The sequence below is a fragment of the Phocoena sinus genome, chromosome 8 (assembly GCF_008692025.1).
Source record: "Phocoena sinus isolate mPhoSin1 chromosome 8, mPhoSin1.pri, whole genome shotgun sequence".
Classification (NCBI taxonomy): domain Eukaryota; kingdom Metazoa; phylum Chordata; class Mammalia; order Artiodactyla; family Phocoenidae; genus Phocoena; species Phocoena sinus.
The window spans coordinates 59,455,561-59,468,985 of NC_045770.1; the positions used below are offsets into that span (position 1 = coordinate 59,455,561).

The window sequence follows — 13,425 nt, forward strand, 5'->3', positions numbered from 1 at the left end:
GTGTTAACAGAAAGGGAGGGGCCTCCAACCCCTTGCCAGGGGTCAGATGCCAGTTCCCTGATCCTGTGTTCCACCTGGCTGCTTTGATGTCTAGGCTTTGAAGTCTAGAGGGATGCCTGGGACTCTCCTGTTCTCTGTAGCCCACAGGTGCCCTCTGCTGCCTGAGGGTCACCCCCGCTATCAGGTCGGGAGGAGGGCCCCGTGCTCTACCCCTCTCCAGTGTTTTTGTACCCCATATGAATTTTGAGCTGGAAGTTCTCCCCAAGTTCTGGCCTTACCCTCTCCCGGTAAGTGACTTAACTTTGCCTGTCAGGAAGACACTTGGAGTCTACTTTTTCCTAGAGGGGCAGGGTGAATGTCCAGTAGGGGTAGGCAGGACATTCTGTAACTCACCAGGACTTGGCCAGTTTACCCAATACTGGCTTTGTAACTTTGGGCAAGCCCTGGAACTTCTTTGGAGCCTCACTTCCTAATCTGTATCCTGGGGTGATGATTTTTCACCTTCAGGCAGATTGAGATGAAAGGAATAAGTTGCCCAGCACTGGGCTTGGCATGTAGTAGGTGCTCAAATTAATGACACCCAATCTCAGCCCTGGACACAGGACCTAGGAATGCCTGCCAAACCCCAGACCCTCGACCCTCATCTGTGTGTATGCTGGCAGGATGGGTGGAAATCTTCCATTCTCTAGGCCAGGGAAGTTGCCTGGCAGCCAGGATCTCAGGCTGCCACCTTTATAAAGCCAAGGAATCCTTGGGCCCTCTGACTAGAATCTTCCCCACCACCCTGCTCCTGAGAGATGTGGGCCCAGGGAGAGAAGTAGGATTTTCTCGAAGAATGAAGTGGGTAAGGACTTCCTGGAGGAGGAGGTCAGGGACTGGTCTTCCAGCTTCCAACTGCCCCTTTCCGCTCTGTGGGTGGGGCGGTTTGTGACTTGTCCCTCCCAGGGAGAGGGGCGGCAAGAGGCAGAGAGACTCAGGAAGAGATGAAGACTCAGAGGGCGGGTGTGGTGGAGGTAGACCGGAGCCTCAGGAGACGGAGACGGACCTGTGAGCAGCGAGAGGGACAGGAGAGACGCAAAGATCAACCTGTCCGCAAGGCGGGCCAGGCCAGAGGACTCGAACACCCTGACTAGGCGTGGCCGGGAAGGGGGCGGGTCCCTGGGAAGGGGGCGTGTCCCTGCCCCCTTCCCGGTCCTCCCCTCCCCGGGGCGTCACGTGGGGCGGGCGGAAGCGCCCGGCAGGGTGGGCGCGCCCGGCCTGTGGCCGCGAGTTGGCTGCACCAGCGTCAGTGGTGGCCCCGGGACCCCGCGTCCCCGCGTCCCCGCGTGGAGTCTTCGCTCAGAACAGGTCAGTGCGGCTGCCGGGCCCTCCCCGTACGCTGCCCCTTGGCCAGGTGTGGCCAGGAGTTTCCCCATTCCGCAGAAGGGAACGCCGAGGCCGCGCGGCGACTCTGCGCCCGGCGACTACTTCCGCGGGCGTTTCTCTGGGTCACGTCGTCTGTTCTGACTGGTGGTGGTGATGGGGTCGCCTCTGGAGGATGCGCGGTCGGGCTAGAGACGGTAGGGAGGAGGGCGAACCGGCGGGACAGGGGGCTTCCAGCCTTCAGCCCTTTGGCGTGAAGTCTCTGACGTTCCGGAGCCAACTCGCCCTCGGGCACCTTGATTTTCTCATCTGTGAAATGAAGGCTCCCACTTCTTTGACTGCGGAGACCCTTACCGGTCTGCAAGTTCGTATGACCTTATGCGCTGGACCTGGGGCTCCACTGATCTTGGGCAGACTACTTCCGGGCTCTGCGCCTCAATTCCCCACCAGTAAATGGGGGCATGGCTTCCCAAGAGCCCCTACCTGGCCCAGTTGCTGGAAAAAGAAGGTGTGTGTTCACTGAATGGGGTCAAGCCGGGAGTGGGTTATTGGGCCTGGAGAGAGCAGACTCCGAGTGCAGCCTGAGGGCATGGGGTGGGCGTTTGGTCCCAGATCTCCAGGGGGTGGTTTTTAGTGCTGGGGAACTCTGGTCGGTATCTGGCATATGCACCCTCACTCCCCCAAAGCTCCTGTCCTGGGGAGCCTTCCCCAGTCCCCAGGGCTGCAGGGTTGGACAGATACATGGAGATACTCAGAGAAGGATTTGACTGTTTGCCGAGCAAGGTCCAGACAGAGGCACCCAGGATACCTGTCCTCGGAGAGCAGAGTGTCCAGGCTAGGAGAGATCTCCCAGCAAGCTCATTACAGGGTAGAAGGAGCCCTGCGGAGTCAGAAGACAGGTGCAGACAGGTACTGGGATGGAATCAGGCACTGGGACTCTTGGAGGCTCAGGAAGGAGGAGATGGTTGGAATGGGCCTTGGCAGTTAAGTGGTAGTTCACAAGGATAAGGACCCTCAGAGGAGGGTAAAGCTTGTGCAGAGGCAGGAACTTGCATGGTGTGTTTGAGGAACGGCAAGGAGATGGAAGTGGCTGGAATGGGTAGCAGGGGTAGAGTGTAGAGAGAACCAATCCCCTGGTCCCGTGGCTGGTTGAGGGTTGTCCAGACCCTGGCTTGGGGAATCCTGTCTTCCCATTTGCTGCTTGCTCACTGGAATAGGGCAAGAGGGGGTTGTCCCAGGCAGAGCCCTGACAACTGTGAGGTGGAAGTGGGCAGATTGCTCCCAGGCTTCGTTGGGGCATTCAGGCCTCCCCAGTCAGCCCCAGCCTCACCCCCACCATCTCTTGGACTCCAGCCATGCCTTTCCACACATCACGCCTCAGCCCTTTGTGCAGGTTACTTGTCCTCCCCCCTACCCTACAGAAGTTTTCTCCTCTTCCAAACCTCCCAGGTCCTTTGGGTCTTAAGAGGTGGGCCTTCTCCTGCCTAGCCTTTCAGTGAGTGCTGTGTAGGGCACCACTTAGGAAGGGTCTCCTTGGAGCTCTGTGGGGAAGGGGACTGCAGAACCATGGGGATGACTGGGACCTGGGATGGTCCCTGTGCAGCCACCAAACACTATGTGACTGTAAGTTCCCAAACCTCTCCATTTCTCCATCTGCTGGGTTGGGTGATAAGCCATGGCCCCATGCTCCAAAGAGAGACTGCTGGAGCAAGAATTGGGCCTGAGTCTAATTCCTTCCCCCAGCAGTGAGTGTTTGAATGAAGAAAAGGGAGAACCTGGGGGGAAGGGGTCACTTCAGAGGGGTAAGGGGCCTCTGAGAGTCCTAGGGGCTAGTTGTGGACTAGACTAGTACAAAGCCCTAGGACAGAGGGGAGTCCCCTCCACTCTCTGGGGGCCCTCTCCCCTCCCCACCCCACCCCACTCTCCCTTTGGCCAAGCTCAAAGCCAGCCAGCTGATGCCCAAACAAGTGGCCTCTGTTCCCAGGATGGGGGGAGGGGAGGCAGGACCTGGGCTGCAGGGCCTGGGCTGCAGGCCCGTCTGTCCAGCACTGACCCTGGCCCCCCGTCCTTCACTCTGGATCTTAACCCTTGGGGGCCTGAGATGGGCCCTGGACTGCTTGAAGGCTGGTACCCTTTACCCACCAGCTGTCCCCGCCACCCCACTTTAGGGTCCCAAGGGTTCTGTTGCAGCAGGAGGTGGTGCAGTAGGACATGAATTGGAAATGGAGAAGGAAAGGAGGGAACGGAGGTGGGAGGGAGGCTGAAGCAGATATGGCCATGTACAGAGATTACTTGGCCCAGAACCTTTTCTCATAGATGAGGAGACTGAGGCCAGGGACCAGAGCTCAGACCAGGATCACACAGCAAGCCCTAGTGGGGGTCAGGACTGACCCGACTCCTAGTCTGGGCCCTCTTGGGGAGAAGAAGGGGAAAGGGAGGGACCTCTACTTGGTTTGAATACCTACGGTGTGCCTGACACTGCACATTTGTTAATTTATTTAACTTTACATCATTGCATGAGACAAGGGTCATCCTCCAGTAAGACAGGGGAAGAAACAGCCTCAGAGAGAGCTGAGTAATAATATCAGCGAGAATGATGCCAGCAAACATGCACACAGCACCTTTGTGGGCACTGTTACGAATGTTAACCAGTTTCATCCTCCCAACAAGCCTAGAAGTTAGGCACCATTCTACAGATAAGGAAACTGAGGCACAGAGAGGTTAAGTAACTTGCCCAAGATCATGGCAAATTAAGTGGTAGAGGCAGGATCAGGACCCAGGCATTTGTTTGCTTCCTTTGGCCTGACTTCCCCTCCCCCAGCCTGACGTCACTCCTTGAGCGCAGTCCAGGGTCCCACTCAGTTAGGGGCTTTCCCCTGGGTGGTGGCCAAGGCAGCCTCGAGCAGAGTGTGACCCCAGCCATGCAGACCCGGCCCTCCTTTAGGAGCAGAGTCCAGTCCTTTAGGTGGCCCCTGTCACCCCCTCCTCTGGTCTCTGTCAGGCTGGCCTCTTCCCCCTCCATAGCCCTGCATGGAGGGGCACTTCATGTTTCAGGAAGGGGCTCTGCAACAAGGGTCTGAACAGCAGGAGGGTGTGGGGAGGCCCTCAGAGATCCCCTACAAGTACAGTCCCAGTGGAGCTCAGGGACTCAAAACCAGTATCCCCAGCCCTGATCAGAGAGGACATCTTGTTCACCTAGCCCCCCTCCACCCGCCCCTCACCACTGTCAGGCCCACAGACCTGTAGATTCCAATCAGGGTTCTGGAGAGGACAGTCTCAGCCCCAAAAGGCAGGTGACCTCAGGTTCAGGGATGGCCTGGGGTGGCAGGGAGGGAGGGCAGTGCATGGCTGGTCTTCCACATGACCTTCCTGTGGAATTTCTCTCTGTCTCATCCTTTGGAACATAGTTCAGAAGGGAAAAAAGATTCTGTCCCATAAACAGGGCATCTGTCCCAGACCATTGAGACAATCAGAGTCGCTGGGAGGGGATGTGGAGTTAAGTGACCAATTCAATAACAAAATTATTATTTAATAGTAGTAATAATAGTAGCAGTAGCGACTGTTTTTTTGGGAGCTTACTATGTGCCAGACACTGTGCTAAACATTTTATGTACTGATTTCATTTAATCCTCAACGATAGTCGTATGGGGTAGGCACTGTTCCCATTTTACAGGTGAAGAAACTGAGGCCTCGAGAAGTTAAGTAATTTTCCTGAGATCATTTATTATATAGAAGAGCTGGGAGTCTGAATTTCTCTAGCTTCACAGTGAGAACCCTGAGCACTGGGAGACACTGCAGGCAGACAAGATCCAAACCCTGTCCTTCTCTGGGAACTCCCAGTCGGGGTGGCAGGCAGGGACTGGAGGGCCGCCGGGGCAGGTGACATTACTGGTGACGCGCTGTGGGGATGGGATGCCTGCTGGCGGGCTGGACTGGCTTCTGTCAAGTCTTAGCCCCCAGGGGCCCAGCCCTAGGATGAGCAGCTCCTGCCCACTCTTCCTGTCCTGTCCTGTCCAGTTTGGACTTCGTTGAGTACAGTGGTTCTCCTTTTTACTGCTGAGGAAACTGAGGTCAGTAGAAGTTAAGTGACTTGCCTAGAGTCTTTCAGCTGAGGAAAGGGAGAGCTGGGACTGGCACCAAGGGAGGGGGCTCTGAGGCCTGCACTCTACCTCCCTGCCTGCTCAGGGCCTCCTGGGCCTCTGAAGCCCTGAGCTTCCTTCAGATACTGCTCACCTTGCCTTGTCACAGTGTCCAAGTCTTTCTCTCTGGCCACACCAGGAAACTGATTCCTCTCAAGGTGCCTGGGGTTTGGTACAGCTGGGTGTCGGTGACTGAACGAACAAACCTGGGGAACATGGTTGCAGAGCTAAGACGCCAAGAAGCAGAGACCAGCTGTGGTCAAGAGTGTGTTGCTCATGGCCAGTGGGGTCCAGAGGAAGATTCAGGGGTCAGAGAGCATCCCCCCTCCCCACTGGGAGGGAGAAATGTGGCAAAATCTTCCTCCTCTTCATTGTTTTCATTGTTGTGAGAGCAAAAGATTGTGAGGACAATTGGGACCTCTCACAGCCACTCCTCTGTCCCCATTCCCAGGGCAGGGAACTGGAGGTCACACCTGGAATCTCAGCTTCCCAGGGCCTTTGGGGGACCCTGGCCCCGCCCTCCCTCCTTCTGGCCAGGCCAGTGCTGGTGTGGGTCAGGCCCTAGGACAAGGGTAGCGGTAGCAGGGCTAAGCTACCGCTTCGTGTTGCTCCCCTCCCCCACAGGTGCCTGGGTCTCCTCTGCCACCTTCCTTCCCTGCCCCTGGGCATCCCCTTCTCTCCTTCCCTCCCCTCCTTCCCACCATAATGCTGGGGCCAGGGCTCTGCCTATAATCAGGCCTGGAGTCAGGAGCTCATGGTCTGTCCCCAGTCTCTGGTTCAGTGAGAGGCCTTGGGTTGGTCATAGACTCAGCTTCCCTGGAGCTTCAGGGAGGGAGCAGGAAGCAGCAGCACCTGGGACATCCCAAGCCCCCAGCCCCCAGGTGTGGACAGGTCAGGACAGAAACCAAACAGCGCAGGTAAGGGGGGGGCCGGGAAGGGCTTCTCCATCCCTCTCCACTCCGACACTCCCTCTCCCCACGTTGGGCAGCTGGGATTTTAGGATTCTGAGTCTTGAGACTGTGGGCATTGGGGATCAAGGATTCTAGGGTTTTAGGTGCCAAAGATCCCCAGCTTCCAAATTTCCGAAATTCGAGGTGCCAAGAACCTGCAAAGCTTCCAGTTGGGCTGCGTGGATCCTGAGTTAAGGCTGAGCCCTGTGCCACACCTTTGGCCAGCTGGTGCCAGACAGACAAGGCCTGGAGAGTTTCTTGGGGCTGCTTGGTGGTGGTGCTGGGGGGGAGGCTCTTCATGCCCTTTGCACCCACCACTCCCAGCAGACACCCCGTTGACACACACCTTTCAGGAAATCTGAGAACCAGGTTCTGGAATGGACTAGGTGGTAGCAGAAGAGATAGCCAGCCTGATGGGGATGGGGAGGAGACAGACAGGGGCCAGGCCTCCTCTTCATTCGTTGGGGGTGGCGCTGTCCTGGATGCCAGGATGGGATTGAGAGGAGGCCCAGGGAGGGCTGGTGGCTGACTGGGTCACAGAGCAAAGCCTGGGCTGTACTGCCGGGCGAACCAGTTCCTCTCAGGGCCGGCATGGAATGTGGCTCAGCAGGCCCAGGTCCAGCTTTGGAGTGTCAAAGCCAGGCTCAAGGACTCTGAGGGGTGGTGGACAGAGACCTGGGCCCGGGAGCCCCAGGGGAGGCCCTGACCCTCCTCAGGGGCAGGGAGACTGGACCTTGGCTGAGGGCCTTCTCGTAATTCACAGTGCCTCTCCAGGTCCTTCTGGTGCCCATGTGGGCCTGTGGGCACAGCATTTGCCCTCAAAGGGCCCTGGGCATGGGAGCGGGAGCTGCCTCATGGGGAAGAGGGCTGTTCCCTCCCCACGAGGGAGGTGCCCTCCTCTTGGAAGACTTCCTGGCTGGGTGAGTTCCTTTCTGCTGCACATGCCTCTGGGGGGGGCGCCATGCGTGTTCCTGTGTGCGCATGTGTGTGCTCTCAGGCCCAGAAACCTCCTTGGAGGACCTGTGCTTTTTCCTTTGTTTGGGTGCGATCAGCATTCCATGTCCCAGTGGGTTGCGGTAGGAGGTACCTGGCTTGGCACCCCTTGATGTGTGAGCTGGGTGAGGCTTTTACCCACTTCAGTGGGGACCTTCACCCAAGCGGGCCGCGGTGTAGTTCTGTAGCTAAAATGTGTTTCCAGAGGCCCAGGCCTGATGGGGAGAAATGGCCTCCCTGAGCTTTGCCAGATGACAGCAGGACAGCTTTGGGGTGGAGTCTCTCTTGCTTGGGAAAGGGGTGCCAGAGCCTCAGCTAAAGTCCTACCTTTTCCCTCAGATTGCGGCTGTTCCTCTTGCTGTCTCCTTCTTAGCTCTAAAGATGGATAGCTAAGTCTAGGGAGGCCAAAGATCCAGGGAGTATCTAATGGTTCTAGTGGTTCTGTTCCAGGACGTGACAAAACACTCCTCTTCCTTTACTGCCTGTGACCTGAAAACCCACCTTTCTCAATATAGGGCTGGCCTAGCCACTTGGAGATGGAGGGTTACTCCAGTGTCTCTGAGGTCACCTGAGGGGACCTCCCCCTCATAGTTCTTCCAAGGAATAAGCTAGAGGAAGGGGATGGGGTGCTCAGGCTGGGGGTCCTGGGTCCTGTACTGACTCGTGTGGCCCTGGTTGGGTTCTTATCCCTTTCTGGGGCCCACTTTCCCCTTCTGGAAGCGGGAGGATTGGATTAGGATGTTCCAAAATGCCTAAGGAGCAGGTGCTTGGGCATGTGGGGAGCTAGGAGAAGGCGGGGCTGGGGTCTGGCAGGCAGGAGGCTGGAGCTGTAACTGGTGGGCACGAGCAGAATGGGAGGCACCTGGTCCTGGGGGGCTAGAGGCCAGGTTCTAGCCACGCTCTGGCCACTGATTGCAGTGTGACCTTGGACAAGTCATCACTTGCTTGGGCTCCTTGCTTTTCACGTGTAAAATTGGGAGATTTCATTCAAGCAGTAGATATTCACTGTCTGCCAACCCTGGGCTGGTAGCTGGGGATGCAGGGAAATCAGACCCCAGTCCTGCCTTCAGGGAGCACCCAGCCAAGGCTGGGGCGAGAAAGAATGTGTGTGTATATGTGACACAGCGACAGATAGTGGCATACCAGTGTGACCCAGGCTGTGACCGTGGGAGCCAGAAACTGCTGCCTAGAGCAGGTGACACTTGAACGTGAAGGGCAAGGTAGAGAAAGATGTTCCAGGCGGAGGGAGCCTGATGAGCAGAGTCCTGGAGGTCAAGTGTCCAGCGGTGAGAGTGGAGGGAATGAACCTGGAAAGGGGGAGTGAGTGGCCAGACCCAGAGGGTGGAGGCCCTTTGAGCCCCGCTGGGTAATGGGGAGCCGTGGGAGGGTTAGGCAGGCCAGGGAGGGGGGGATTGGTCTCAGAGATTTCTAGAAGTCTGGGGTGGTTCTCACTTGCTCTGGGGAACAGGACTTGCCCTGTGTGGGTGAGGGCTCCCCCAGCAGTGTTTATCGGGCCAGCACAGCAGGAAGTGGCAGGGGTAGCCACAGAGGTGGAGAGAAGGGGCAGGCCCAGCCACGGAGGGTGCCAAGGAGTCTCAGAGTTGAAGCTTTCGCTCCTAGACCTCTGGACGTGAACCTTGAACCTTGGCACCTACCTCACCCAATTGTCCCTCACCCTACCCGTGTCACGGGCCCTGTCTCAAGCTCCTGACCAGGGTGAGCCATGCCTCCGTAGACGTCCTTTCACCCATGCCCCCAGTGGCCAGACACTTCTACTACTGGGGATAGAGCCATGAATGAGACAGTGCCCCATACTCTGGTTGAGGAGACTGACAATGAACAAATAAACATATAATACAGTGTCCGCTAGAAATAAGGGGGTGTCGAAAAATGACATGGGGTCAGGAGAGAGGGACTGATGGGGGCCATCTCTTTAGGCAGAGTGGTCAGGAAGGAAGGCCGTGCTGTGCATTTGAGAGGGTGCTGGAAAAAGTATGGGAGTGAGTCATGCAGGTGTCTGGAAGGGCATTTCAGGCAGAGGGAGCTCGGGGCCCAGCCCCGAGGCAGGAGCACTCAGAGTCGGTTGGAATAACAGCGAGGCAGGCACAGACCATGCAGGACTGGCGGGCCTTGTCCTGGCTTTGGCTTTACTCTGAGGAAGGTTGGAAGTCACTGGAGGGTGAGAACTGGTAGGTTGGGATCTGTTTTTGTTTTCTTAAATTTACTTATTTATTTATTTATTTTTGGCTGCGTTGAATCTTCGTTGCTGCACGAGGGCTTTCTCTAGTTGCGGTGAGCGGGGGCTACTCTTCGTCGTGGTGCACCGACTTCTTATTGCAGTGGCTTCTCTTGTTGCGGAGCATGGGCTATAGGTGCGCAGGCTTCAGTAATTGTGGCACGCAGACTCAGTAGTTGTGGCATGCAGGCTTTAGAGCGCAGGCTCAGTAGTTCTGGTACACGGGCTTAGTTGCTTCGTGGCATGTGGGATCTTCCCGGACCAGGGATCAAACCCCTGCCTTCTGCATTGGCAGGCGGATTCTTACCCACTGCGCAACCAGGGAAGTCCCTGGGATCTGTTTTGAAGGCATACATTTATTCCCCACAAGCCCATTATACAGATGATGAAACTGAGACTCAGAGAAGTTATGTGAATTCTTAAGTCTCACAGCAGTAGGACCCCTGTCTGCGTGCCTCCCTGCCACCCCACGCACCCTGCTGCCCTTCATGGCTTCCTCTTGTCTGGACAGTGAGGCTGAGTGTCTTAGTGTGGCCTTCAAGGCCCTTCTCAGCCCACATTCATCCTCCCTCCCCTCTCCTGCCTGACTTCCCTGCTCCTGGTCTCCACACTCTCCCCTCTGGGGAGATGGAGTGGAAGGAGGGGCTCCTGTGTGATCTTGGGCAACTTACTGAACCTCTCTGAGGCTCAGTTTCTTCCTCATCTGTAAAGTCAGGTTTAAACCATCCACTTTCCAGATTGTCATGAGGATTATATGAAACAATCCATGTAGCAGGTTTGGCACAGCGCCTGGTAGATGGGAAGCACTCCATAACCATGGCCTTTTGTCTTTCTAAGCAGGGATGGCAGGGTCAGATAAGTAGGTTAGAATGTTCCCTGTGAGTGAGAGAGTCTTTCCTTTCTGTTGTCTGGTTATAGAGTCGGGGAGGCTGAGGTCCCACATCAAACTGGAGGCCAGAGCCTGTGGGGCTGGTCCCCGGTCTCCCTCTCTCCCTCTTTTTCTTTCCAGCCCCTGCCCCGCCCATCTGGTCACCTCCACCCAACCAACACAGGAGCTTCCTCTTTTCAGGTGCCAGCAGCAAGGGGCCTGCTGATCACTGGCTTTCCATTGCAGGGGCCGCCTAGGGAGAGGGCAGTGTCAGGTCCGTGTTCTCCTGGGCTGCTACTTCTGGGTGCAGAGGAGCCCCAGTCTCTCCTTCTGGGTGGGCAGGCACATCAGGTGCCCAGTTGCCTCAGAGAGGATGGAGTCAAGCAGCCTTCCCTTCCCCTCCCCCATCAGGCCAGGGCTGTCCTCAACCCCTCTGGTGTGTAGTGAGGCTCTGACTGACGTGACTCTGGTTCTGTCCACTCCTGCTGCCAGGGAGTCCATCGTGTACCCTGTGCACTCCCATCCTCCTGCATTGGCAGGCGGATTCTTACCCACTGCGCAACCAGGGAAGTCCCTGGGATCTGTTTTGAAGGCATACATACATACAGGTTAGCCCTGTTTCCTCCTGTTGCTGCCTCCTTTGCAGCGTTAAGAGCTCCCCCGCTGCCAGCTCCCGCATGGGGGCAGTTGTGACAGAGGAGGATCGTCCTGGAGTCACCCTGTGGTACCTCAGGCCTCCCCCTCACCCAGCACCTTTGGTGGGAGAGGTGCTCCCTGCCCTGCCTGGGGAGTCCCCAGCCCAGGAGGGCGTGTCTGTGACTGAGGGGCCGGGGGGCCAGGCCAGAGGTCGTGCTCTCCTGGTGAGAGGGCACCAGGTCTCCACAGGTGCTGTGTGGCTGGCTGGGCCCCCCTTCCAGGTGAGAAGGGCCTGAGCTGGGACCTGAAGAGTGAAGGGTTGGGGGCATAGGGCAGGTGGATGTGGGTCTGGGCTGGGGGGTTCAGGTTTGGAGGAGCTCTGTCTTGTTGGGGGGGGTGGTTAGAGGAGCAGGTAGAGGGTGCTCTAGTTGAAGGTGTGGGGACCGAAAGAGCAGAGAGAAGGGCCCAGGGGTCAGACGGGCTGGGGAGGGGCAGTGGGGATGGAGAGGAGGGATGAGTCAAAAGCGAGGTGATAAGGAGGCAGTTAGAGGAAGGCGAGGGCGTGGTCCAGAGTGATCTGTCTGGAGGTAGGGGAGCTGGTAGGGCCAAGGAGGTCAGTGTGTCTTGGACTTTTTTTTTTTTAATTGAATTATAGTTGATTTACAATGTTGTGTTAATTTCTGCTGTACAGCAAAGTGATTCAGTTATGCATATATATTCTTTTTCATATTCTTTTCCATTTTTTTTTTAATAAAATTGACCATTGTAACCATTTTCTTTATTTTTTAGAAATGCTTATTTATTTATTTATTTATGGCTGTGTTGGGTCTTCGTTGCTGCACGCAGGCTTTCTCTAGTTGCGGCGAGTGGGGGCTACTCTTCATTGCAGTGGCTTCTCTTGTGGAGCACAGGCTCTAGGCACACAGGTTTCAGTAGTGTGGCACACAGGCTCAGTAGTTGTGGCTCACAGGCTCTAGAGCGCAGGCTCAGTAGCTGTGGCGTACGGGCTTAGTTGCTCCGCGACACGTGGGATCTTCCCAGACCAGAGCTTGAACCCGTGTCCCCTGCATTGGCAGGCGGATTCTTAACCACTGCGCCCCCAGGGAAGTCCCTCCGTTATGGTTTATCACAGGATATTGAATACAGTTCCTTGTGCTATGCAGTAGGACCTTGTTGTTTATCCGTCACAGACTTTTTGACAGGGCCTGAAAACCAAACCTTTTAACTATCAGCTTCATTTATTGTGAGTTGAGGTACTTCAGACATTCAGACTTCATCCTCTCCAGGGTGGAGAGGGGCTTGGGCACGAGGGGGGCCCCCGGTGAGGTTTGGGGGAACGTGGGTGAGGGGCAGGGCTAGGGTGGAGTCAGATGCTGTTTAGAGGACAAACCACAGGTACCCTGGCGTCTCATGTTCATAGTGACCCTCAGTCCATTTCTCATTTGAAAGTCTGTGGCCTTCAGTCTGGCCTCTGGATCTGTGGTTGGTGGGGAGGCGTGGATGTCATTTGATAAACTGTGTCTTAGACCTTCGGGAAGATAAGACAGTGAGGGAGGGGTTGAGCTTTGGGGCTCAGTTTCTCATCCTCCAGTCCAGATGGCCCAGGAAATCAGTTTCATTTAAGATAGTTCTCTTGGTATTCTGTGCATGTTATATTGAAAATCATAAAGCTACTTTATAATGATGGTTTTGGGGAAGAAACTGGGACAAACTCATTTCTGATAGACTTAAAATGCTTTTATCATTGTAATTATGAAAGTGATATGCAACTGTAAAAACTTTAAACAGTACAGACGAGGAGGTTGTAGAAAGTGATTAGTCTTTCAAGATTTGGGGTGGGAGTTAGAGGTAGGCCTGAAATTTAGGTCAGGGCTGTCTACTGTCCTTTAGTCTTAAATATCCATTGATCATTAATAAAACTAGTTGTACATTTTATTAGGGCGATGCTGAGGGGGCTGCCCTAAGGAGGTTGTTAAAATATCCTACCTCTCACCTAGTCCACTGGGTGTGGATGTGCGTGTTGCGCACTGCCCAAGGGTACCTGGCTCGGTGCAGGGAGAGCTGGGAGAGGAGGACTGAAACTCAGCCTGTCCTCTTTGCTGAGCTGCATGCCCTGCTGTGGGGCTCCTGAAGCAAGAGGCATTTTTTTCTAATTTGCTCAATGGTCCCACCTAGGGTGGAGGCAGCCCCGCTTTCCCCAGGAGAGGCGAGTGGGTGAGTTCACTGTGGGGCGGGGCATAT

General features: G+C 55.9%; 1 protein-coding gene across 1 annotated transcript in view; it reads left to right on the plus strand.

Annotated features, from left to right (window-relative positions):
- Positions 1-1,199: 1,199 nt before the first annotated feature.
- The window catches only part of ARAP1 (ArfGAP with RhoGAP domain, ankyrin repeat and PH domain 1), a 63,575-nt gene continuing 51,349 nt past the window's right edge, over positions 1,200-13,425 (plus strand). The window contains exon 1 of the mRNA XM_032640810.1: positions 1,200-1,347. The gene's annotated coding sequence lies outside the window, so the exon portion shown is untranslated. The remainder of the gene's footprint in view (positions 1,348-13,425) is intronic.